Consider the following 24606-nt stretch of genomic DNA (forward strand, 5'->3'; position numbering starts at 1 on the left):
TGCTGTCACCTTTGCTTTCGTTACTTTCCTGTGGTATCCAGAACCTACCCACACCTTCCTCATGGTTTTCCGCACCCAGAACTTCATCATATTTACCCCTACACACCTTCCTACCTGTGCAACTCTTCTTTTACAGATCCACCATCTTTGGATTATTTCTCCGTATCTTCTCAGCTGTGGCAAATCATAGAATCAGCCTTCCAGCACTGGCCTTACCTGTCCTTCATAAATGTGATAAATCAGTAATGGTTGCATCGGCTGCTCTAACACGCCTCCTGCTCAGCCGAGTGTGATGTTTGGGCTGCATCTGTTATGCCCATTTGGCTTTTTCAGCACTCATCGAAGTGTTATGTGTTTGAAGGTGTTGGACAATGAACTTGATCCCTCCAAGGTGGTTGAGAGAAGGACCAAAATGAAGGATTTAACAAGGGTCTCCTTGTGAAAGCAATGGTAATTTATGTTATGTTATTGCAGCACACAAATAAACATTGTTCACACTGAAACATTTATGGCTATTAATTTGTGATGTTTCCAATTCTGTTAAAATCACTGTTTTCAACAACATTATATACAATATTATATAAAAGGAATGACAAGAAATACAAGTTGATGACTAAAGTGTGTGGACTCAGATTAGATCATGGTAGTATAACAGGTCTATTTAAAACAGAAGGGCTAGCTTCATTGCGGTGCTGAGAAAACAGGGATCATCTTGAGTCTAAGTGTTAAACACTTAAAGACTACCTTTGAGTGATGTCTGTTTACAGTGTTGTTGAGTCATCCTTCAGGGTTAGGGAGCTTTCCTGTCATCACATTTTCAAAGCAAAGCACTCCTTTTTAGCTACTACAACAACTTGATAAGCTTTCTTAAGAATACAACACTTTATTGCTTTCAAGGGGCTTTTTCATCACAATTCTTGGCGGAAGCTCTGGACTCCTTCGTCTTGCAGAGTACACTTATGGAAGCCTGTGTCAGTCTTTCCAGTTAAAGAATACAACATATTATTGCATCATTGGATACCTCGATGAGTGTCTTTGTGCCATATATTTGCATTGATGATATTTACTACTTTAATTACGATTTGGTTAACATAGTCTTTCATTCTACTGAATAAAATAAGTGATCTTATGCACCTATTCCTTTACACCTCGACAAATGTGTCTGGGAATCCTGCAAAATGAATCCGTGGGCCTTCAGTCCTTGTGTGCCAAACTAAGACCTGCAGAAAGACAAAGAACAAATGAACAGAGAAATCAAAAAGCTAGAAGGAAAGAACACAACAATGGGTCAATCTATTTCTTGTCTAACTGATAGTTGGATTAATTTATTGTCCACCTGGCGGATTAAACTAGCCTTTAATCAATGATTTTCAAGTCCCAGGAATAAATAATACTGAGAGTCATGTAGGACCTCTGGAATTCCAGCTGAACTATTTTGACAGAAGTGTTATTGTAGGTGGTATAGAGACATATGTCCCTGATAGGAGTTTAATTTGACCAATTGTCATTTGGCTTCCACTGGATTCAGTTGTGACATATTGATCTTTGGACATCCACTGATGCACCAGATTAGATATGATCAATGAACATTCAAGGGAAATTCTGCTGGTAAGTAAAATCCAAACTGAAATCAATAGACACCACATAAAATTGAGATTCAAACTGGGTTTGCCAAAACTCATAATTGGCAGGGAATGCGTACTGTTCATAAAGTTCATATGTTAATCCTTACAAATCCTCTTTGGAGGGTCCCAGCAGTTAGTGGGCTTCTAATGTGACAACTGAAATCTTTCACTTCTGATTTCATGGGACCCCTATACTGCATACTTTCAAACTAGGGGGCAAGCATCCAGGCATACCAGTCTAAGGCTTAGTCAGGTGTTGAGGATTAGATACTCAAAACTCGACAAATAACAGTCCATACATCAATGTCAAATGTTGTTTTAAAAAGTAGACATACTCTAATACATGCAACACTAAATACTAAGTATAAAATTAGAAATGTATGTCAGGTGGAAAAAAACTCATTCGAAAGGGACTCACAAACTACAGGGGGTGTACGTTAAGAAACAGTCACAAAATTCAACTAATACCCTAGAGACTATAACCCATTCATTACAGTTTCACAAACATACATGTATGTTGCCTTTCAATATTGAGAAGCCATACCAATTGGCTTTAAAACAATTTCAGTATTAAACCCAATGTCCTCTGTTTTACAAATTAAGATAATCCCTCATGATATTGCTGGACCTCTCAGCTGCCTTAGACACAGTCGACCATCCCATCTTCATCTGCACCCTGGAGACTCAAATGGGATTTGGCAACAATGTCCTTCACTAGTTCTGCTTCTACCTTTTCAACCGATACCAGCTTGTTTACATGGGCACCGTCAGGTCACAAAAGATCCTCATCATCAGTGGAGTCCTCCAGGGTTCCATACTGTCTCCTGTCATCTTTAATCTCCACATGGAGCCACATGGTGCTTTCATTGATGGATTTGGAATAGCATGTTGCTTTGGCTGATGTTATGAGCTGTCAGTGTATTGGGCGGAGGGACTTCAGTATCATGAGGTCAACAAGTGTTCTGTTTCTGTTTGTCTGTGGATGGATTGTTTTATTGTCAGCATGGACTTGAATTTTCCTACAGATTTGTTGAATCTCAAAATAAGCCCGGAATTATTAAAAACAAGCGATCAACTTTAACCCACAGGACTTGACGATATTGGCAAGTGGCCAAAGTTAGATTTTAAAAAGGACAGGAAAAAGTGAAGAGCTTTAAGGAATTCCACATCAGAAATGGCTTTGAACAATGAGAATGGAGAGTTAAGGACTGACATGCAGAGGAAAAGGAGGCTGTTAGACCTGACAGCCTTAGGGTGGTCACCCCTAACCTTTTGCCTGCCTCCCTCCACTTTTAAATACTGTTTGTGCTGGTTTTTAGATTCTGCACACTTTACCACTGCTAACCAGTGCTAAAGTGCATATGCTTTCTCCCTTTAAACACGGTAACACTGGATCTCACCCAATTTGACTATTTAATTTACTTATAAGTCCCTAGTAGAGTGCACCATATGTGCCCAAGGCCTGTAGATTAAATGCTACTAGTGGGCCTGCAGCACTGATTGTGCCACCCAATTAAGTAGCTCCTTAACCTTGTCTCAGGCCTGGCATTGCAAGGCCTGTCTGTGCAGCTTTACTGCCAATTCGACTTGCCATTTAAAAGTACTTGCCAAGCCTAAAACTCCCATTTTTCTACATATAAGACACCCCTAAGGAATGCCCTAGGTAACCCATAGTGTAGGGTGCTGTGGAGGCAAAAGGCCGGACATGTACCAATGTAGCTTACATGTCCTCCTAAATTCGTTTTTACACTGCTGTGAGGCCTACTCCCTTCATAGGCTAACATTGGGGCTGCCCTCATACATGGTTTGAGTGGTAGCTACTGATCTGAAAGGAGTAGGAAGGTCATATTTAGTATGGCTAGAATGGTGATACAAAATCCTGCTGACTAGTGAAGTTGGATTCAATATTACTATTTTAGAAATGCCACTTTTTGAAAGTGAGCATTTCTCTGCACTTAAATCTTTCTGTGCCTTACAATCCACGTCTGGCTGGGTTTAGTTGACAGCTCCTTGTGCATTCACTCAGACACACCCCAAACACAGAATACTCAGCCTCGTGCATACATCTGCATTTTGAATGGGTCTTCCTGGGCTGGGAGGGTGGAGGGCCTGCCCTCACACAAAGGACTGCCACACCCCCTACTGGGACCCTGACAGACAGGATTGAGCTGAAAGGGGACCTGGTGCACTTCTAAGCCACTCTTTGAAGTCTCCCCCACTTCAAAGGCACATTTGGGTATATAAACAGGGCCTTTCCCCCTACCAACTCAGACACTTCCTGGAGAAGAAACCTGAACCAGAACCTGCATCCTGCTAAAACTACTGCCTGGCTGCCCAAAGGACTCACCTGTGTCTGCTTTCTGTGTAGGACTGCTGCCTTGCTGCTCTCTGGCTGTGGTGAAGAAGTGCTCTCCAAGGGCTTGGATAGAGCTTGCCTCCTGTTCCCTGAAGTCTCAGGACCAAAAAGACTTAATCTCTTCAAGAAGGACTCCGTGTGCAGTGAAATTCGACTCACAGCCTGCCAGAAATGACGCACAGCCTGCACCGCAGTGAAAATTTAACCGCACGCCGAACCGGAATGATGCAGCTCGACTTTGCAATGAGAAGATCGACGTAGCGCCAGCGTAGTGAATGGAAATTTGACGCATGGCCCACTGAATTGACGCACAGCCGAGCCGGAACGATGCAGCCCGACTTCCAGAGAGGAACTGACGCAGCTCCTGCTGTGCAGTAGAAAATTCGACGCAATGGCTATCAGATCGGCACAGCTCCTGTGACTTCGTCCTGCCAGTGCAGGAAATCCACGCACCGTCCCTAGGGCATCTGAAAACCCTGCAACCCAAAGAGTATCCATGACCGAGCACCGGAAATCAATGCAGAGCCGTCCCTGCGTGACAACTAAATGACGCATCACCAGGTGCAGCCTGAGAAATCGACACACACCCCTTTGTTTCCAGGTACTTTGTGCTTGAAAAAGACTTTGTTTGCTTTTAAAAAGACTTCAGACACTTTATATCACTTTTCAGTGATCTCAACATTTACTTATTGCATTTTAATCGTTTTGACCTGCATCTTATCAGATAAATATTATATATTTTTCTAAACACTATATGGGGTATTTGTGTTGTACTATATGGTGTTATTGTATGATTTGTTGCACAAATATTTTACACATTGCCTTCTAAGTTAAGCCTGACTGCTCAGTGCCAAGCTACCAGAAGGTGGGCACAGGATAATTTGGATTGTGTGTGACTTACCCTGACTAGAGTGAGGGTACTTGCATGAACAGGGGGGTAACCTGACTGCCAACCAAAGCCCCCTTTCTAAGAGAGGCAAACCATTGTCCGGCAGTCACTTGCAAATATGTGTCCTCAATATGTTGATACAAGATTGAGTAGTCTACCATATTGATACCTACAGCAAAATGAGGCAGGTGGAAGTGTCATCCTCAATATGCTGACCCAAGATTGAGTAGTCTACTATATCGACAGGTGCAGCAAAATGAGGCAAGTGGAAGTGTCCTCATCCAAGCCCCATCTGAGTTCCTTTCAGTCCCTTGTGCTTTCTATGCCTGCAATCCAGGTCTGAAACCCATCTGGCTGATATCTCACTAGATTGTCATCCTCAAGACATCTAGTGAGTCAGGGAGCTAGAACTTTCCCACCAATCTTGGAAACACCCAGAATGAAGAAGCTAAATTGGGCTGTCATTGGCTTTCAACCTCAGGTCCGCCAGTATTTCTAATGCTCCCTCTTTAAATTAGAAGAGGAAGTATTAAAAGCATGTGTTTTGTTTTATTAGTACCTGTCATGCCTGCACAACCGCATTTTTGGTTGAACACTTGTGGCTTTTAATCATGTAGGCCTTGGGCCATGTTCAAGACAGAGGGAGAGGGATTTGTGAGTTATTTTATACTACATAAGACGGACATTCTGATCCTCATTATTTGGCATTCGATCTCCCAGCAGGCCATGCTCTTCTCTATGAACCCACTCATTTGGGGCTGTGAAAAGAGCATAACCGAAAGGGATACTAGATTTGGCAAACTCTTATAGGGGGCAGTCACTGCAAGGAGGAGTAGTTGGCTTCAATAAGTGGGTTTATGCACAGGCTTCTGTACAGCAATGGCATAACCTATGGCAACTTTGAACACACCCAGCAGCAACAACACTGGTGAACACCTGCCATAAGGAGAGGAGGCAGTGTCCTTGCAGGTGACTGGTGTCCACAAACGTATGGGCACTGATCTGGTGGCAGTAGGTGTATGTGAACAGGACATCATAATCTAAATAATCAACTGACAGAAATATTGTGTTCAACTTATAGTTTCCCATTCGAGATAATAATAATCAATAGATATAATAATTTTGCAAACAATATCTATGATATGATATTTGTGGCAATCAATACATTTTCTGACAATATTCTACAAATAACTGCAGCAAGAAAAGAGCAGCCAGGTCCAGAGGAGTCTCTGGTTCCTCTAAAGAGGCAACAGCAGCCACCATGATGTCATCACTAGTCTGGCCGTAACAATGAAAATCAGAAACTCGGAGACCAACTATGCAGAACAATTACTGAAAGGAAAATGAGGAGCAGAGTTGTGTAGATCTGCTCTTGATGTTGCAGCACAAAACAATAACATGTATGGGATAATATATCCTTCTACAAAATGCAATAGACTGCCCAACCAAGCAATGGCAACCATGAAAAACACATGACATCCACTGGCTGAACTTGGCTGGGCCAATTACACTCCATACTACTTCTTCTAAGTACTTTTTGGAAAGTTTTACTAGCATAAAGGCTCCCTGACAACTAATCTAGGAGTATATTCACCTAGAATTACCCACACCCAAGTTTCTTCGTCTTATTGGGTATAGGTAATTCCTCTAACTATTTGTACATAAAAAAAGAACATATCATACATATTGAGGCACCTGCTGACAATCAGTAGCGTTAATGATTTAGATTAAGGTTGCATCCCGTTCCATTTGAAGACAGCATTAGTTATTTATTTTTGCAGATGAACAGCAACATTTAACCTGCCCCTTGATGATGAGCAAGCCTTCAAGGCTTTGATATTTATGGAAGTGCCACTATAAGTATTTATCCACATCTTTAGAGTATGTTGTATGCTTCTATCTCAGGTGGCTTGTGTAGTAGTATAACATCCTTTGTAGAGCTGGAAGTATTTTCTTTTATTCCAATGATTCATGGTGTGGCTGGAGAAACCAACTAGATAGGAAAGAGAGAACACAAGATACTTTTCCCAGTCTATCACTGCAGTGAATGGTAGAGTCTTTAGATACAATCGGGGGTTGAGCCTCCCAGGCAACTAAATCTGGCTGTGGCGAGATATAAAAACTGTCTACTGACACAATTGAATGTTTTCCACAAAACATTATTGTGGCCACAAATAATAAAATCAAGAGCTTGAACAGAGATTCCAGTGCAATAATTCTCTCTAATCACCCCTTTATTCTGAGGACTATAAATATGTCAGAGGAACTTAATGTAGAACATTTTGGCCTATCAAGAAATGATAAGACAGTGAACAGCAGTCTGTTTGCGTACATCTTGACTGAGGAAACCTCATGGATTTGAACCTCAGGTGTACAAACACCAAGAAAATGACACTTCCCTGTACTTAACACTAAAACTCACTTCTATATAAAATTTCAGCCCCCGAAACAACAAGCATTGAAAAAGTCAATAGGTCTGGGGGCCGCCAGCCTTTTTGCAATTATTGTTTTGTCATGGTTTTTGCAAAACTTTATTGTTCGGGAAGCTGCTGGAACTTGGATAAAGGCAAAAATGTTTTTGTTCTAAAAAAGTGCACCTCACCACAATACTCTGGCATTACAAGGATCTACTTTGTGTGTGAAAATGCAACATGCCATACATAACTCACAATGAAGTCAGCCAGTGGTTGAAGTGGGCTAATATATTGCACCCTAACACATGCTGTACACAACCACAGACAAATGGTTGAAAGAACCATTATATATCAATGGGGTAACCCATAAATCCATAGGACCTGGCTATCAAATAATAAAAGCAACAGTTGGTCCATACAGATAATCTGGATACATTAACTCAATTAACACATCCTGAGACAACATAACTATTCCTCCCACACAACGTCACAGTATTTGGGTGAATACAGAACCAGAAAAGGGGAGTGTGAAAAACAATAATTTCACACAAAAATATGAAAAACTAAATTTAACTGTATTTAGAATCAATATTATTATACATACAATAATTACATAAGCCATTCCTCCAAGGAAGTACAACAGAATGCTCAGAAAAAGTGCTTGTGCATTAGTTCATAGAAAGAAGAGAAAAAACAAAGCATGTTCAAAAAATCATTGAAAGCTATTCTTGTCTATAAATCTTTCTATATCATTACAATTTCATTTGACTACATAGAGGCATTGGCCAAATCCATATTGTCTCCTAGTGGATAGTCTATTCCACCCAAGTTGTGAATGAAATGTCGAAGTCTCGACCTAAAAGCTAAAAGAGGGTCAATTAGGACCTCAAACGCGGGTCTTCATCAGGACAGGGAAGTAAGAGCAACCCGGGTTTCTGCAAGCACGTTAAAGTTTGACTGCAAAAATACGGTAACAGCGAAGGCCACCAGGCTCCTCATCTGTAAGGAGAGGCTCCCTTAATCCTTAAGTGCAGGCACAGGAGTAACCTAAAAAAAAGAAAATGCGACTTGTGGAATGATTTTACGCCAGGGTCAGTGCAACTAAAGATCGATTCAAACAAAATAAAAGATTTGGGGCCTCTTGTAAACAGATCTGAGTTCAAAACTGCAGTGTGGTTGAGAGAAGGCAAGAAGAAATGAAAGAAAGAATAACAAAAGGAAAGAAAGACGGAAGAAAAGAAAGGAAGGAAAAGAAAGGCAAGAAGGAAAAAAAGATGGGTAAAGAAAGAATTAGGGCAAAGAAGAATTCAGAAAAATAAAAGAAGGAAAGAGTGAGGAAAGAAAAATAAAGAGATAATGAAAAACAAACAAAAGAAAGAAGGACAGAAAGAATTATGTCGTAGTTGGACTCTCGCTTCTAAGCGAGACTGCTTGTTTAGGCACAACAGCACTTTTGTTTGTAGGCAACTAAGCCACTCCTACAATAAGTCACAACTGTCAGCCCAACCCTCCGGCACATAAGCAGTACTTCACCAAAACTTGGAAAGGAAAGGTAATTTCTGGCAGCCTTACGCATCAACTCTAGATAAAACCTCTCAGGAAAGTTGTGGTGGAGCGGAAGTTATCCTTTTCTCACATTAGTAACAAGTCTCAGTCACTCACAGGCAATGAAGGAGATCCAGGAAAGTTTTCAATAGGTTCATTGAAAAGACTGCAATGTGCTATTAAAATACATGAGCCGCAATGATTAGGATAATAAACAGTAAAAGAAGCATAATTGTAAAGATGTGAATATAAAACCTCCAACCATCTCACAATAAATAAGAGATATACAATTCCTTGCAAAGATAACCTAATCTCTACCCTACTGGAAGCTAGGTATGATAAACCTAATCTGCCAGCACCATGTCCATGAGAAGCACCCCCAACCCTTGTTTACCTTGGAATGAGGTCTCTATGTCAGACTCCCCATTGACACAAAGGCGGAGTTCAACAGCAAAATTACGTATAGTGTAGATGGCATCTGGAAGCAATCCCTCCAGTGTGAGATGTATTTATACAGATCATGTAGGAGCCCTGACACAGATATGTTCCCAAACAATTGTTACAGAGGCAGTCTTGTGGTGGCTTTTATATAATCAATCCCCAACAGGTGTACATTATGTAAGTGACAAAGGGACAAGATAACAATACCTACGTACATCACTGATCATGACACCTTAGTGATGCTAGAGTAGCACCGATAATGCAAATCAAAACATCTTTATAATATAAAGGAAATGGCAGCCATCTTAAAAGAAATAATAAAATAAATCGACTAAAACAGAGCAAGCTAAGTAGGTTAAAAGTCACTAGGTGACAGGGTACAGGCCTGCAAGCCAGAAGGCTAAGCTAAGCTCCTGAGTCCCAATAAGAACTAAAATGGATTCACAATAGTGACAAAAGGAAAGTGTCACGTACTGCGCTGGACTTCTCACCTCTGGATTTCGGATTGGCGAATACACCAAGTCTTCTACAGGTCCTGGATGCTCCCAGATAAGGCCGACCCCTTCTAGTAGCCACGGTGCCACTTGACAGGCTACGCCAAAGCAGACCGTACCCTCCAGAAGGAGTCCCAGAGGGAAAAAACCCCAACACTGGGGAAAAAAACCTCTAACAGGAACTCCAGAAGGAAAACAAGAGAAAACAGGACTTGACAACAGGAAACAAAAATAGGCAATATCCAGGGTACAAGGCAGAAAAAAAAGGAACAGGCAAAAATATCCCAAGGAAAAAGCAGGAACAAAGAACAGGCAAAAATCTCCCAAGGCAAAAGCAGGAACAAAGAACAGGCAAAAATCTCCCAAGGCAAAAAAGCAGGAACAAAGAACAGGAGCGAACAGCACAACCAGAAGGAAGTGTTTGCAACGCAAGGAGGAACAAGACTGACTGACTTATATACTGAGAAAAGGGAAGTGACATCACAGGAAAGGGAAGTAACACCATCTTGGATTGGGAAAAGCCCATAGACCAGTATAGGAAAAAGGAAGTAGTATAAAGAGAAATAGAGCATGCTGGAACAAAAACACGAAGAAGACAAGATGGACACAACATGGATAGAGACAGGCAAAGGCCCAACAAAAAACCCACCACCAACAAGAAAAGAAGAAAAAAGGCTACACGTAAGTGTAGCGTGACCGGGAGCGAAATATATGCATCCCAGAAAGCTTAGTCAAATAACGCGGGGAACGGCGCTCCGAATATCGGTAGCACGTTCCACCCGCGAGGACAGAAAGAGACGCCGCGTCAGAGCGCGGCGTTACAGTAGGTCCCCTCCCCGAGGCTCCAGGTTTGTCAGGATGATTGTCAAAAAACAGGCGAACCAAACGGGGGGCATGGACGGAGGAAGCATCTTCCTACGAACAGTCACTGAGGGGGTATCCTTTCCAGTGGACCAAAAACTGTAGTTTGCGTCGGAAAATTCTGGAATCACAGTTCTCCTGGACTTCATACTCAGGCAGTCCGTTGATAGAAAGAGGAGGTGGACGTTGGAACTGGCGATGGTAAGGATCAGGAACGAAGGGTTTTAACTGGGACACATGGAAAACAAGATGAACCCTCCAGGTATGAGGTAAGCGGAGACGCACAACTACAGGATTCAGGATGTGCGAAATTCGAAAGGGTCCATAAAAACGTGGTTTGAACTTATTGGTGGAAAACCGGGATGGTAGAAATCTGGAAGAAAGCCATACCTTGTGGCCCACTTGATACAAAGGAGCAGCTTGTCGATAACGATCCGCCTTTCGCTTCATAGCTTGTTTCGAAGCTAGGAGAGTAGTGTGAAGTAGGCCCTGGATTCGACGGATCTGTCGTGAAAAAGAAGTGACTGCAGGCACAGAAGAGGATGTTCGAGAAACAGTAGTGAAAGTCCTCGGATGAAATCCATAAGTACAATAAAAGGGTGTGGTCTTGGTCGCACTATGTATTGTGTTGTTATAGGAGAACTCGGCAAGAGCAAGATATTCTGACCAATTGCTTTGTGTGGCATTACAGTAACATCTCAGATACTGCTGAAGTTCTTGATTCACTCGTTCAGTTTGCCCATTCGTTTGTGGATGGAAACCCGAGGATAAAGAAATCTCAATGTTAAAGAAGGCACAAAAGGCTCTCCAGAAACGTGAAACATATTGAGGCCCTCTGTCCGAAATGACCTCAAGAGGAAGACCATGGAGGCGAAAAATATCTCGTAGAAAAATGCGACTCATTTCTGGGGCCGTTGGTAGTTTCTTCAAGGCTGAAAAATGGGCCATCTTGGTGAATGAATCTACCGTTACCATGATTACTTGGTTATCAGAGGAAGTAGGTAGAGAGCATATGAAATCAGTGGATAGAGTACACCAAGGAGCAGAAGGAACAGGTCAAGGTCTTAATAAACCTGCCACCTTAGTTCGGGGTGTCTTAGTCTGGGCACAGACTGGGCATGCTGACACATAGGTTTCAGTGTCTGTCTTTAGCGAAGGCCACCAAAAAGATCGCTGAAGCAGTTCCTGGGTCTTCCTGATACCTCGATGACCGGCTATAGGAGAATCATGGCACATTTGCAGGGCTTCTGTCTGCACTTTCTTGGTAGGTAGGAAGAGAGCATGTTGATGATAGAAGTAGTTGTCCTTCTTCTGCAAAAAAGGAGTCACTTTATCCCATTCTGAAGCAGACAGAAACTGGTACTCGGATTGAATGCGTTCTTGAAAAGATTGAGTAGCTCCGATGATTCTGCTAGACTCAATAAGATGTGGAGAGGAGTTCTGGGCTATGTCAGGATATCTGCGGGATAAGGCATCTGCCACAAAATTCTGGGAACCAGGTATGTAAGTGATCACGAAATCGTACTGGCTAAAGAAGAAAGCCCATCGAGCCTGACGACTGTTGCGACACTGAAAGCTCCGAAGACACTGGAGATTACGGTGATCAGTCCTAGCTTCAAAAGGCTCTCTGGAACCCATCAGGAAATGCCTCCATTCCTTACAAGCTACTTTGAGAGCGAGTAGCTCTCGTTCCAGTACAGAATAATTTCGTTCAGCCTCTGATAGAATATGCAACAGATAAAAGATTGGGGGGCATATTTATACTCCGTTTGCGCCGAATTTGCGTCGTTTTTTTAGACGCAAATTCGACGCAAAACTAACTCCATATTTATACTTTGGCGTTAGACGCGTCTAGCGCCAAAGTTCATGGAGTTAGCGTCATTTTTTTGCGTGAACACCTTCCTTGCGTTAATGATATGCAAGGTAGGCGTTCCCGTCTTAAAAAATGACTGCGATGCATACGCGTCGTATTTATACTCCCGGGCAAAAATGACGCCCGGGAGTGGGCGGGTCTAAAACACCCGCATTTGCGCCGGATTTTAGCGCCTGGGTCAGGGCAGGCGTTAAGGGACCTGTGGGCTCAGAATGAGCCCAGAGGTGCCCTCCCCTGCCCCCAGGGACACCCCCTGCCACCCTTGCCCACCCCAGGAGGACACCCAAGGATGGAGGGACCCACCCCAGGGACATTAAGGTAAGTCCAGGTAAGTATTTTCTTTTATTTTTTTTTGTGGCATAGGGGGGCCTGATTTGTGCTCCCCTACATGCCACTATGCCCAATGACCATGCCCAGGGGACTTCTGTCCCCTGGGCATGGCCATTGGGCAAGGGGGCATGACTCCTGTCTTTGCTAAGACAGGAGTCATGTCAATGGGGGATGGGTGTCGTAAAAAAATGGCGCAAATCAGGTTGTGGCGATTTTTTTGCCTCAGCCTGACTTGCACCATTTCTGGACGCCCATACGCCATTTTCCCCCTATGCCGGCGCTGCCTGGTGTACGTCGTTTTTTTAACGCACACCAGACAGCGCCGGCGGCTAACGCCGGCTAATGTCATTGAATAAATACGGCGCCCGCATGGCGCTTCAGAATGGCGTTAGCCAGCGCAAATTTTTTTGCCGCAAAACTGCGTTAGCGCAGTTTTGCGTCAAAAAGTATAAATATGGGCCTGGATGTTCCAGTCCATCATTGTCTTGCTTCTGCAGCAAAACTGCTCCAATAGCTCTGTCTGAGGCATCAGTCACGACGATAAATTTTTTGGTATTGTCAGGATGACGCAACACGGGTGCTTGGGTAAAGGCTGTCTTTAATTCTTGAAATGCATGTTCAGCCTCCTTGGTCCAAATGAAACCCTTCTTCAGGTTCTCTTTCTTAATTGTTTGTGTTATGAAACTTTGTAGGTGGGCAAAGTTCTGAATAAACTGACGATAAAAGTTTGATAACCCAAGAAAACATTGCGTTTCTTTAATGGATGTTGGAGAAGGCCAATCTAATATGGCACTGACCTTGTCAGGATCCATGGATATTCCGTGTTGATTAATACAAAACCCGAGATACCTTACTTCAGATTTATGGAACTCGCACTTCTCAGGTTTACAAAACAATTGTTTTTTCTTGAGTCTTTCCAGGACTTGCAGGACATGATCTACATGGTGCTCAGGATCACGGGAATATATCAAGATATCATCCAAATAAATGACCACATATTGATTGAGTATATCAGAGAACACTGAATCCATAAATTGTTGAAAAACAGAAGGGGCGTTGGTCAGTCCAAAGGGCATAACACGATACTCATAGTGCCCAAAAGGGGTACGGAAAGCAGTCTTCCATTCATCTCCTTCCTTGATCCGAAGGAGATGATAGGCACCCCGTAAATCTAATTTAGTAAATATCTTGGCTCCTTGAATGGCATCCAGTATATCTCTGATTAAAGGCAGTGGATATCGATCCTTAATCGTTATTCTGTTAAGTTCACGAAAGTCCACACAAGGACGCAGATCCTTAGTCTTCTTTGGGACGAAGAAGAGAGGAGCCCCAGTGGGAGACGTGGACGGAGCAATCAAACCGTTGTGTAAGTTGTCATCTAAATATTCCCTTAACACCTTCTTTTCTTGGTCTGTCAGAGAATACATTCGACCGAAGGGAACAACTTCATCAGGAATTAAAGGAATAGCACAGTCATAACTGCGATGAGGTGGCAAAATAGGATTACAATCTGGAACCCCCTGGATAATATTGATAGAGTTTGTGTTATCCTGAGTTGACTGGCAGGACCTTTTTGGAGTCCAATAAGCAGTAGTAGAATAACAATTCTGTTGACAAAATGAAGACGTTAGGGATATAGTTCGTGTTTCCCAATTGATATAGGGGTTGTGTCGAGCTAACCAGGGAATTCCCAAAATCATGATGTGATTTGGTGAGGCTATGAGATCGAAGGCAACGTGTTCTTGATGCCCCCCAAATGTCAAACAAAGAATAGGAGTTGAGGCCACCACAGGTCCTGAGGTTAACGGAGAGCCATCCACTGTGTGAACCTGCTCAGGGGTTTCTTTAGGAATGCGGGGAATTCCTTTACTAGTATCTCATCCAGATAGAGTCCACTGGCTCCACAATCAAGGAGAGCCAGATGTTCTTCTTGATCTTGTGAACTCTGTAACTTGACCGAGAGGATAAACAGGGTGGACATGCTTTCTTTGGAGGAACATATTGATGGTACTTCAGCTCCTCCCGTCTCCTTCCTCCCTACAGGGAACGGGAGCTGGCGTTTCCCGCAGGCCTTGAGGGACGTACCGGACAACTACGGATCAGGTGGCCAGCCTTACCACATTATAGGCAAAGTCCCCTTCGTCGTCGTTCCTCCCTTTCTGATTCTGTCAATGGCCCACGAACCAGATCTATCTGCATGGGCTCTTCATGGGGAGGTGGAGAGGCTTCAGATGGACTATCTTCCGTTCGCCGACTGCTAGCACGGAAGGTACCGGGCTGGTATGGAGCTCTAGTTCTACGTCTTTCCATCTTGCGCTCTCGAAGTCTATACTCGATGTTCATAGATTGATCCATTAATTCTTTCAAAGAACAAGCTGGGGAAGAGTGTACAAGCTTATCTTTAATTTCTTCACGCAGGCCTCGGCGGAAAAGGATTAAGAAGGTGCGTTCTACCCAGGAGGTTTCAGCTGCCAGCTGTTTGAAGCGGGTTATATACTGTAGTACATCCTGATTACCTTGCTGAATGTCACATAAGGCTTCTTCAGCTGCTGCTTCTACCCCAGGTCTCTCAAACATTTGTTTGAAAACAGTCAGGAAAGCGGAATAGTTAGCCAGGACTGGGTCATCTGCAGAAACCAGAGGAGTCGCCCAAGCAAGCGCTGGACCAGACAAGGCGCTGATCACATAGCCCACCTTAGTCTTATCCGAAGAAAACTGGAGTGGACGAAAGGCAAAGTAAACCGTCAGGGCGTCCAAAAATTCCTTCATCTTTAAAGGATCTCCGGAATATCGAGGAATAGTAGCAGATACGGGTGGTATGTCCATTGATCGGGAAGACAAGACCTGTCGTAGCGCAGTGTTCTCTGCCCGTAACTGTTGTAACTCTTGGGCTTGTTGTTGGACAGTCTGTAACATAGCTTGAGCATTTTCTGACACCTCTCCCTGTGGATCTTCCATGGCGCTCTCGCAACGCAGAATCTTTTGGCGTTGCAATCTGTCACGTACTGCGCTGGACTTCTCACCTCTGGATTTCGGATTGGCGAATACACCAAGTCTTCTACAGGTCCTGGATGCTCCCAGATAAGCAGGAACAAAGAACAGGCAAAAATCTCCCAAGGCAAAAGCAGGAACAAAGAACAGGCAAAAATCTCCCAAGGCAAAAAAGCAGGAACAAAGAACAGGAGCGAACAGCACAACCAGAAGGAAGTGTTTGCAACGCAAGGAGGAACAAGACTGACTGACTTATATACTGAGAAAAGGGAAGTGACATCACAGGAAAGGGAAGTAACACCATCTTGGATTGGGAAAAGCCCATAGACCAGTATAGGAAAAAGGAAGTAGTATAAAGAGAAATAGAGCATGCTGGAACAAAAACACGAAGAAGACAAGATGGACACAACATGGATAGAGACAGGCAAAGGCCCAACAAAAAGAAAAGAAGAAAAAAGGCTACACGTAAGTGTAGCGTGACCGGGAGCGAAATATATGCTTCCCAGAAAGCTTAGTCAAAAAACGCGGGGAACGGCGCTCCGAATATCGGTAGCACGTTCCACCCGCGAGGACAGAAAGACGCCGCGTCAGAGCGCGGCGTTACAGAAAGAGCCTTATAGAAAGAACAGAAAGAAAGAAGTGAGAAAGATAGAAACAAAAGAATATAGAAAAAAGGAAAGAAAGACGAAAGAATGAAAAAAGAGAATGTAATTAAACAAGAAAGAAAGAATGACAAAAAGTGTTACAACTGCTGCCAATTAAATATGATAAAGGCTTGTTTTTTTCTTTAGCAATTAAACAATGGTCCTACAGGAGAAAGTAAAACCCTTGTCTTCTTGGTAAACAATTTTTAAACAATCTTCAAACATGTGTAAATTTTGTCAACAATTAATATTTTATTATATCTTTACTAAACAACACAGTGATGGCGCAGTGAAGGTGAATGTAGTGAAAAACGTTTGTGCAAATGTGCTGTGTACACTATATATAAGATGTGGTTAAAACATAAATTCTCTAGGATCTTCTATAAGCGGACTCATATTACTCCAGAGGTCCAGAAGTCACTTTTTAGTCTCTTAAGAAAAATCCACAAATCCATCAAAATGTCGACGTTTGGACCTCATTTATGTAGATCAATCCATCCGGGATCATCATCAGTACTATTAATTTGCTATAGGTAGCACCTATAGTAAAACAAACTGCATTATTCTCTCCCTGTAAAGGCTAGTTTCATAATGTATCATTATGGGTAGTGACCCATAATACTAGGTGATTAAAAATACTCACCAGTCAGTCATCGTATTCCGTCCTGGGTGATTGTTTAATCATTTCATCCTGCATTGACTTTAGATCCTATTAGTCTGTCCTCTCCCTGTAAACCTCGTAGTGGTCTATATGGCAAAAGGAGCAATGCTTAGCCCACCAGTGGCTACTAGCACGCCCTAGCCTGGTGCCTAATTGTCTAGGCTGTATTGGAGCTGCTTGTAAATACACTCACTAAGCAAGCGACCATTTTCTCCACTGAATGTAATCCCAACTAGTTTCGTACCAATCACATGAACAACTCATACCATTTGGCAGCCCACAGTGATTACTGAGGTTATTTTACAGTTCCGTAAGTGTGAAACAATTAAATCCTGCACCCTTTCTTATGCCTGTTTTGATAAATGAATATTGGTAGCATACGATCTGTGTTAAAGCTGCTCAGCTTGATTGTAAACCAATTGCATAATTTAATTTAGACAGAATGTTACAGTTGAATTAGTGGCTTCTCTTTCCTGAAAAATCCTCCTGTCTACTGCAGCTATTTGTACTGCCTTTCAAACGTTAACCAAATATGTATACTAACAGTGCCTCAGCCCCTCATAAACAAAAGGATTTCTAATGCCCATTACATTTGTCATACTATTAAAACAGTTAAATGCATTGAAAACAGAAAATTACAACCTAGTTCGTGGATTCTCTCTGCTCCAGAAAAGCCCTTGTCTAGTGGAGCTATTTATACTTATTGCAAAAGGTTAACATATTGCAAGGCCGAAAGAACACCACTCACTTGTTTTTCATACCGGAGAACGGCTGCTTGCATCTGTCCTGCTGAAATTACTCACTTAAATAGATTATCCTGTGCGTAAGCGTGCACGTTGTGGCCATAGAGCGCCCTCTGGTGTCATTAGGGTGTAACATGCCTGGGCCAGATTTAACAGTGATTAATATCACGATGAATCTGTAATTCCCTTTCCTTACATTGTTAATACTTTCTAAAGATCTATTTTTTTCGGAAACATACGTACCATCTCACCCTCCTTATGTTGCTTCCATCAGAACCGTGTTGTAGCACTAGAGGACATACATCATAAAGTCTCCAAATTGTAATTTATACCAATTACTGTTATAACGATAGAACGAGATGCATGGAGACATACACAACAATGTCTCAACAATTATGTTATAAAACAATCGTGCACTCATCATGTCCAATTTCAGACGGCGGACGCTTGTCCCCAATCCTCCAGTGTATTAAGGCCACTGGTTACTGTCCCACACTTCTCCATCCAGTAGAGTTCCCATTTTGAGAGACACTTGTCCTTGTCTCCCCCTCTGGTCACAGTGTGACTTTCTCTATCACTTGCCATGTCATATCTTTGCAGTTATGGCCCAAAATTCGGCAGTGCTCCACCAGAGGAGCTCCCACTGTATTGCATTTGATTCTACCCCTGTGTTGCAGAATTCTGGCATCCCATATGGAGACATCTATTTTTAATCTGTCCAAGTATGAACTTAAGGCTGAGGAAAGGTTGATTCTGAGTAAAGGTCTCTCCTTTGTACCCACAGCTCAAACAAACTTTTTTTAAATCAAGTTGGAGCTTCAAAGAATTTTTATCAAAATACAACTCATCACTTCTATATAGTGTGGAGTTTTCTTGAGAGACTAAAAAGTGACTTCTGGACCTCTGGAGTAATCACACCTTGTATATGCGCTCTGCTGACATCAGGTAGAAAGCTCCTGCTTTAACATCAGGCTCTGAACACAAAGGCAGCACTAACCTAATTATATTGTAAAAAGAAAGACTGACACTGAAGGGAACTAAGTAGTGTGCAGATGTGCTCATTGTGAGATAGTGAAATACAGTCCCTCAAAATGAAGACAACCAGTGAGTTTAGTAGGCTAACCCACTGCTCCATGTTGTATGCTGTAGCTGACGAAAGCAAAATGTGAATGTCACAAAGACAGACCAATGGATGAAGAAAGGTAACTGTAAGCCCCTTTAGGTATATTATACATATAATTTTAGTAAAATCAAAAGGTCTTGGCTAATGCCAGACCAAAAACAAGTATTGGCGGAACAAATAGATCTGGCGTTGTCCACCACCCTTTTAGAAATTCTTGTTTTGTCATGACTTTTTTTAAAACATACTGTTTAGGAAGCTGCCAGGAGTTTGTCAATCTAAAAATAATTGACTACAGTTACCGTATTTCATAGTGAAGTCAAACAATGGCTAAAGTATGGTGGCGTGTTACCCCTTGATGTATGCTCGTGTGGCTTGGAGAAAAATGTGAATGACACAACCACAGACAAATGGATGACGTGTGGCTGAAAACCCCTATCAGTAAATATGCCATACACATAAGTTAAACTAAATCAAAAGCTGTTGGCTAAAACAGACCTAACAGAATTGTGCTATTGGATGGCAGCCTCATGCCTTTGAGAAAGAAAGAAAGAATGACCAGAAGAAAGAAAGTTTTAAGAAAAGAAAGCAGAAAAGTAAGAAAGGAAAAGAAAGACAGAAAAAGGGAAAGAGAGCAAGATTGAAATAAATAATGTAAGAAAAAGGATAAAAGGAAAGAAAGGAAGAAGCAAAAGAAAGAGGAAGACAGGAAAGAAGTAACAAAAGAACAAAACAATGAAAGAAAGAAGAAAAGTAGTAAAAAAGGTGAGAAAGAAGAAGAGAAAAAGCAATACAAAAAGCAAAAAAGACAAAAGGATAGAACAACACAGAACTGTGACAAGAAAGAAGGATACACAGACTGCTGCGGAGATAGGAAAGGCACATTCTAGATTCTAGAGGCTAAATCATAATACAGCTGTTATCTGTACAAGTTGTGCACTTCATTTTGGATTGTCAGGTATTTGCATAGTGGGCCTATTGTCAACAAACGTTAATTTTATTACCAATATTATGATTACAGGGCTTACTAACATTCAGCAGGACATGATCAATTCCCTAGGATTCAGCAAAGCTAGTCAAGAAATGGGGACCGGCCTTAATGTGGTAGGGCATGCTGGTAGGGTTTAGTCTACTTGCATTTTCTAATTCTGATAAAGACAGATCGTGTGTCTACTTGCATTTTCTAATTCTGATAAAGACAGATTGTGTGTCAAATCTCTTCAATGTGAAAGATCAGCAAGATGGGACCACAAGCCAAGAAATGAGCAAGACTAGCCTGAGGTATTGCAAACGTTTGTAATGTGGTACAGAGAGGTTTGTTTTTAGTGGCTGGCGGGGTTCAACATGCTTTTATCTTTTAATGATGATAAAGGCAGATTGTGGGTCATAAGTTCAAATTGGGAAGGGTACCAATTTGCCAGGATTCAGCAGGGCTAGCCAGAGATATGGCCAGCCTTCATGTGTTAGGTCATGCTGGCAGGGCTCACCGTACTTGCATCTTCTAATGCTGATAAAAACAGATTGGGGGTCATATCTTCGTAATGCAAAGAGTCAGCAGCATAGGTCCAAGCACCAAAAAAACAATAAGATAAACGTAGGAGTGTTTTTTTGTAATTAATAACAAATATTAATGTTATTGTGATTTAGTTAGCACAACCAAGCTTGAGCTGACATGATAAAGCCCAGTCAACATGCATTGACTTTCATTTTACAATGGTGGAAGTCTTTCTGCTTTTCAATTACATGAACATGCTTTATATATACATGTTTCTCTTTTGTGTCTTTCCATTAAAAAAAAAAATAAACAACATATAATTCATTTCATGGTGCTGTTTACTTGTTGTGCTCAGGTGCATTAATTTGTGTTGCTCGAGAAGGAGGCCATATGCAGACTATTTCTGTATTTGCAACAAATTCAAGATTCTTTTTTCAAGTCTGCTCTAGAAATCATCCATCAGTTGTACTGTCTGTTGCCTTTATGCATTTCACAATGTGTTATTTCCTTTTTTCCTATGTATGCCTCAACTATGATTATGCAGGTGTTCATTAATTTGTTTTATATGATCTATCTTTATAAATTGAAAGGTTTCTTTATATTTATGTAAATTTACCAGTACAGTCCTATTATGTCAGATCTTATGATTTTAAGTGTGTGTCTTCCACTGTCTGAAGCCTAAAATATTTGCCCCTTTTGGGAGCTATACCAGACTTTCTGCTTACTTTCTCGAGGGCGGATTTCATGTCAGTCTCTCTATATGAACTGAGCAGACTGTGCTACCTTGCCTATTGACCTAATACTTATTATGTTAGTCCTCCTGCTGAACCTCTGGTTATTTACTTGCTACGGAGGTTGACCTTATGTTGATCCTCTTCCATTTGCCGGATGCACCCTTGGTACTGATTTGAATTTGAATAACTATGTTTTGCCTTCTGTAATGATTCTCACATTTTTTACTTTGAATTTTGTCCTAGGAAAGATTTTTAAAAAAATGTTATTTGCACTGTAATATGTTGCACAGATTGATAAAGCTGTTTAACTTGTGCTTTTGTGATGAAGACATCTTTTGATAATATGTAGTCTAGCCGCAAAGCTTTTGGAGTCATGTACAAGAGTTACAAATCTATGGAAGTCCAAAATCTTGAAATAATATTACGAGGTTGTCTGCTGAATAAAGGCCTCTGACACCACGTCAGGTTATAGGTTACAGTTTTATGAAATCTTTAATAGTTTAGTTTCAAATGACAATATTAAGTAGTAGTGTTTATTCTGTGGAAGAGAATAGAAGTAAATTTAGGTTGCCGTTGGTCGAAGGCCTATCTTGTTAAATTGATAGTACCGTTTGGTACAGTTTCTTCCTTTCTGCAATGAGTTTGATTTTCTGTCTCATCTGACGGTCAGCAAAGGTTTATTTGTTTCAATTATTAATATTATCTATTGCATTTCAGCTCTTGATTTGAAATAGTATTGCAATTAGTATTACCTGTATGATAAAGCTAATTTGAGATTACGCTTTTGAAAGTCTGTGATTCCTTCTTGCGCTGGACAGACTCAGCCCCAGTCCGTACCCTAGCCATGAGATGCTCCTTAATTTAGGTATGCACATGTTCCTGTGGCTTGATGAATAGAATAGAATTATTGCTGATGATAAAAAATGACAATTTCATTACAAGACCGGAGGCTACCATTATGCACTAAACCTTTAAAGACACTCCTGCAGCACCTTTAAAGACCTTTACAACCAACAAAACACTGGAATCAGTACACACTAGTACATAAATATCCCCTTCACAGAACATTCTTCCTCTTTTAATGGCTGTTCCCGGAGAAATAAGTACCTTTTACTTTTTAATTAAGAATGTAAATGTTTTGCTATCAGTGTAAAATGAATTATGTATAGGTTTTTTTTGTGTTGGGCAGATGAATTTCTAATTTCTAATTTTCAGAAGAGAGTTTGATTTAAATTTTAGGATAAGTATTTTGTTAGCATATTGGTTTTATATGATTTGTTTTAAATCTAAGGCTTTAAAACAATGAACTAAGTATAATAAATGATGCTTCTGAAGAATATTTCATATTTAATTTGAAAGTCTTACCGTTTAGTCAATAGTTTCCAGATAAGGCCGCTCGGAGGAAGCCCTTGTGGCGCTCCACTTCACTGGCGGTTGACACCCTTGATTTTTCTTGATCAGCATAGGGGCCACTCGGGAGGATGCTCGTGCCTTTAGTTCAACTCCCGTCCATGCATGCTCGCACCACACATGATCAGATTGTGAACAGAGCATGAGCCTCCCAAGACGTGGCTTGTGCTTCTCATGGGTTAAATAAAAAATGGAAGTCCGTGCGAGCTCACATAACACGCTTTGTATGCCCACAATAATTACAGTTAATGAACGTAAGGAAAAGGAAATCTGGTGAAAATTACTACCATTTTGAATTGGGCTAATTTGCATGGAATTTTATACATTTATTTTAGCGCTGATCCTGCTTTATTGTTGTTAACTTAAACAAGCTCTGAAAGGTCCCTTTTTCCTGTCTGATTTCAGTTCATTGTTTTTTTTCTAGGAGTGATCGGTAGGAGTGTATTTCGATAATTTGGAAATAATTTTAGGAATTTCATTATTTAAAAAAAAAAGAGGAGGTATGGATCCTGAGCAGGGTTGTAGTGCAGAGATAATAGGCAATAGAATTAAGGAGGAATTCGTTTATTCAATAGATGAAAGCTCAGTTTGAGGAGACTGTGGGGAATATATTGAAAGGTAAGAAGAGGAAGGATTTAGAGTCTGGGGAAGAGTTTTTTCCTGTTCTGAGGGAGCAGACAGGAGTGATGAGGTTGGTAGGAAAAGAACGAAGAAGACAAGACATGTGGACGATGTTGTAATCCCGAAGAAAGGAAAGGATGGTTTTAACACTAATTCTAAGAAAGGTATCCTTGGCGACACACAGAGAACAGGTGTCCTTGGCAGCACGCAAATAAGAGGTGTCCTTTGCAGGACACAGAATAAGGAAAATTTTAAAGGAGAAATGGGAAATATGTTTGACCATATTAACGAGGGAATCTATCATGAGTATGTTCTTGACTTGAATCAGGATGATGATTTTAATGAATGAGGATTTTGAGTCCTTAGAAGGGAGATGTTCAGAAATGGAAGAAATTGAAAATATGTTTCACCATATTAATGAGGGAATCTATGATGCTTATGTTCTTGACTTGAATCAGGATGGAGATTTTAATGAGGATTTTGAGTCCTTTGATGGGGGATGTGCAATTCAGGACCCCTTTGCAGGAGAGATGTTTTCGCCATTAAATATAAAACATCCACAAAGTGAAGAATAGTGGCCAATGAATGATGTTGCAAAATTCATTAAAGAATGGATTTGCTAACCTCCAGATAAAGAGGTTAAGAGAGGGTTGAGGGCAGAGTGCTCTAGGCTGGTTATTGCGGAAGAAGTGTGTAATACACAGAATCTGGATCCAGAACTTATCAGTTTTTTGTTCTGCTTGGGCAGAGATCCTAGGAAGGATCTGGAACGCTCATTAAAGATATGTCAGGATAAGCTACTTGATTCAATGGCGCCTTTGGCGAGAATAGTGGATATGGCCGAAGCGGCATATGTGAATGAACATCAGGTGGATTTGGAACTTTTAAGAGGATGGAGACAGAGGGCAGTGGTTATGTTAGGAAATGCACATGCTGGATTACTGGCAGAGAGAAGAAGGGTAATTCTTATGAAGATTAGTCCTAAATTAGGTGACATGGCTCAAAAGGAGTCAAGCAAGGATGCTAAGGGTCTACTGTTTGGAGATGGTCTAGTTAAGAGTATCGGAAAGTATATCAACACATTTGCTGCCTTAGATAAGGCACAGGGTAACATGTATGGAATTTTTGGTAATGGGGTTTTTGGTAGGACCAGTAGCAGAAGACCCACTACTGCCTATGGATTTCAGAGGTCCCGGTACAACAACCAATTTAGTATTCAATACAGAGGAAGTGAATACCAATCAGCAGGGTTTAATCCCAGCAGAGGAAGGACAGCCATAGAGGGTTGAGGAAAATGTTCACGTGAACCACATCAATCACAAGAAGGAGTTCAAAGAGAGTACAGAGATTTGTACAGTT

At 41.4% G+C, this 24606-nt stretch overlaps 1 protein-coding gene across 1 annotated transcript in view; it reads right to left on the minus strand.

Annotated features, from left to right (window-relative positions):
- Positions 1–822: 822 nt before the first annotated feature.
- LOC138299643 (galactosylgalactosylxylosylprotein 3-beta-glucuronosyltransferase 1-like) overlaps positions 823–24606 on the minus strand; it is a 266337-nt gene continuing 242553 nt past the window's right edge. Inside the window, exon 4 of the mRNA XM_069238095.1 lies at positions 823–1220. The gene's annotated coding sequence lies outside the window, so the exon portion shown is untranslated. The remainder of the gene's footprint in view (positions 1221–24606) is intronic.

Source organism: Pleurodeles waltl, chromosome 6 (assembly GCF_031143425.1).
Source record: "Pleurodeles waltl isolate 20211129_DDA chromosome 6, aPleWal1.hap1.20221129, whole genome shotgun sequence".
Lineage (NCBI taxonomy): Eukaryota > Metazoa > Chordata > Amphibia > Caudata > Salamandridae > Pleurodeles > Pleurodeles waltl.